The sequence below is a fragment of the Mustela nigripes genome, chromosome 4 (assembly GCF_022355385.1).
Source record: "Mustela nigripes isolate SB6536 chromosome 4, MUSNIG.SB6536, whole genome shotgun sequence".
Lineage (NCBI taxonomy): Eukaryota > Metazoa > Chordata > Mammalia > Carnivora > Mustelidae > Mustela > Mustela nigripes.
This window is the reverse complement of record NC_081560.1, coordinates 58,510,180-58,513,853: the sequence shown is the minus strand read 5'-3', so window position 1 is coordinate 58,513,853 and position 3,674 is coordinate 58,510,180.

The following is a 3,674-nucleotide window of genomic DNA, read 5'->3' as shown; positions in this document are numbered from 1 at the left end:
TACGAACTTGTTCATCTATGAATGGTTCTGGTGGATTTGCCTACTTTATTCACTATGAATGGTTCTGGTAGATTTGCCTACTTTAATAACAAAAAAATCTAAGAGAGAAATTCCTTTAAGGAAACATTATTTTGCTTGTATTGTATAACCGAATGGCACTGTATATATTTGCCAGAATATACTAGTACATGGAAACCAACTGATAGAACATAGTAGTCCCTAAAAGAAAGGCCTAGTGATCAAGCAAGCTGCATGAAGTTAGAGGGAAAGCAGTTTTATTTTTCTACTTTCCCATCCTATCTGTAGTTACAGATAATCCCTTTGTGATGTACTCTTGTAAGATCTAGAGCATGATGAAGTGTTCCAGAAATCATGGAAATTTAGACCTGATAGGATCACAGCTGGAGGATGATCAGCACAGGTCCTATTTAAATAACGAGTGATATAAAACAGCCCAAAATTTTATAATACACATGCATGCACACACACACCTTTGCTCATGGTCAAACATCTACTCATGCAAACACACTCACGGCTCCACAAATATGAACACATGCACACCCTCTTCTGAACACATGCTGTGTCAGGCTCTCAACTCTGGATTGAGTTTTTAGTTGATTAAACACATGAAACTGAAACTATCCAAATAAACTCTTTTGGCAGTTAATGCAAGTCTTTTGAAGTAAGCCAGAAAGCCTCCACAGTCAATGTTTCCACACTGAATCAGTCCCTGTCACAATGATATTATGTTTATTTTTTATGTTGGAACATAGATTTCTTCTTTCACTGCACTGGCTCTGAAGAGATAAAAATAATAGGTAATAAAGCAACATTCCTGAAGCTTGAAAATCACCTCCCACGGCAGAAAGTTATGCTCTAATTCTTTTTACAACCTCTTTATAAGAAGATGAGGTCTCTACTTTGTAGCAGTCATTTCAGACTTCTATCCTCTCAAAAAGAAGAAATTCTTTTCTCGCCTCTACGAACCAGTAACACCTCTTGATGTTTGATAATTCTCTCATTCTTTTTGTTTTCAGGGGCATGTGTCTGTTTGAGCTTGTCATCTGTGACAGAAACTGACTAGGAAAGACCCATGTGGGCAATTCTAAAGATAATTTTGAAGATTTCCCCAAATACTTAAGATTCTTTTTTCAGAGCCCTTTACTGCTCCAAAGCAAAACTTTTGGATACACCAAATTAGAGCTCGGGTACAAGATAAAAGAAAATTAAATATATCCAAAAGTTAGCTGATAACTTTCTACACCCCACAACCAACCACTCCCTTCCTCCAAAAATCCTCACTTTGGAGAATAGCATCAAACTGAGTCTTAAAACCATAAACTGAAGATTCACCCTCACCTCCTTCCCCGCTCATCAAATCCAGTTATTTAATGCATGCTATCTATTTGACCTCCAAAATAGCTCCCATTTCTCATCCTTTGGCTCTCTCCCGGCTGGGAGATCTGAGAGTAGTAAACCATTTGAGTGCCGCCTATTAATCCCCTAGCCACTAGCCTCTGATTCCTGAAGTCCTCACTCTGCTGGAAACAGTCCTGTTTCTAAAGTACTAATCTAATCCTGTAGTTAGAAACTTTGTGAATAGGAAGAAGAGCCAATGCTTTTCTCTTAAGATTGTCAGTTCCTTTATAACCTAGCATTCTGACATCTCGGACTCATATCCCATTGCTTCCTTTAGCTCTTATCCACCCCTCTTCTTGGGACATTGCTCTTTTTACCACTCTCTAAATTTATCTTGTTGTTGCCTGGACCATCTCCCTGGAGACGGCATCCCCCTATCTCTCACACTGCAGCACTCCTACCTCAATGTAGCAAACTCTAATGCGGATTTTGAGGGAAGGGGGCAGGGCACGGAGGGAGGGTGAGGAGGAGAGAGAATCTTAAGCAGACTCTACACTCAGCATAGAGCCCTACATGGGGCTCAATCTCACAACCCTGAGATCATGACCTGAGCTAAAGTCTAGAGCCAATCGCTTAACCTAATGAGCCACCCAGGCACCGTTCCAGTGGGACTTTCAACATCCATCTTATGTCATGTTCCCTACGATGCTCTCATACCTCCCTTTCACAGCACTGTTTGTACTCAATTCTACATTCTATAGTACAAATAATGTTATGGGTGGGTGCAATGAGTTGAATGGAAACCTCCCCAAAGATACATCCACTCCCTAAGTCCTTAACCATTGAATAAGACTTTGTTTCAACAGAGGTTCATTGCAGATACAATTAAATTAATATCCCTGAGATGAGATCATCCTGGATCATATGGATGGGCTTTACATTGAATATAAGTGTCCTCACAAAACTCAGAGGAAAGATACACGGGGAGAAAAGTAAACAATGTGAAGGTGGAGTCAGAGTTTGGATTGACCGGAAGCCAAGAAACTCCTGGAACCACCAGAAGTTGGAAAGGTTTTCCCCTAGAGCCTTTGTAGGGAGCATGACCTATCCCCACCTTAATTTCAGACTTCTGGCCTTTTGTGAGAGAATAAACATTTGTCATTTATAGCCACTAAGTTTGTGGTAACTTGCTATGGCAAACCAAGGAATCTAGTTATTTATACATCTCCCCCAAACCAGATCTTGAAATCTAGGCAGGAAATTTGTTTTTAATTAATAGACCTTATTTTTTGAGCAGTTTTAGGCTTACAGAAACACTGAGCAGCAAGTACAGAGTGTTCTCACAGACCCACCCCCTTCCTCTAGTTCCCCCCATTATGTATTAACGGCATGCATCAGTGATACATGTTTGTTACAATTAATGAGCCAACAATGACACATGGTTAGCAACTACAGTTCATAGTTTGCATGAGGGCTGACTCTGTGTTTACAGTCTATGAGTTCTGACATATGTATCACAACATGTGTCTGCCATTACAGTATCATGAAGGTTGGCTTCACTGCTCTAAAAAGATCTGGCGCCCCACCTATCCATCCCTTGCTCCTCCCAAATCCTGGTAACTACTAATCTTTTTTACTGTCTCCATCTGCCTTCTCTGGATTGTCATATACTTGGAATCATTCAGTCTGTATCCTTGTCAGTTTGGCACCTGTCACTTAGTAGGATGCTTGAGAGATTCTTTCATGTCTTTTCATGGCTTGGTAGTTCATTTCTTCTTTTTGCTGAGTGGTATTTCATAGTCTGCATGTAAGAGATCATAGATTTTCTTCACCATTGTAACCTTAGCACCTAGTTTGGGGCATGACCCATAACAAATGTTTATTTTGAATGAGTGGTTCTAATGAGTAGGTACAGAATAGATGGATAAGTGGTTGAATGGTTGAACGAATAGTACATGAGTTTAGATGATGTGCTGATTTTATAAAGTGAAAGACTGAAATCCTATAAATGACCAACTTGATTGTAAGACTTTCTTGCTGTCATTGAAAGCACCCAATGGCTGTTATTCAAGGGTTCTGGGTTTTGCCTTGCACTGAAGTGCTTTGTGTTAGATCCCAAACCAAAGGACTAAACATAAACAGTTAATGACACGACACCGAAATAGCACCCTGTTACAGGCGTAAAAATTGCCCAGAATGCCTGGAAACCATATAACATATACTCATGGATTGAATATACTTTGACTTTCACTACTGGTAACTTTGGTCTTTGATTTTAAGAATGGTTAACAGGTAACTAAGTAGCATTTAATAAT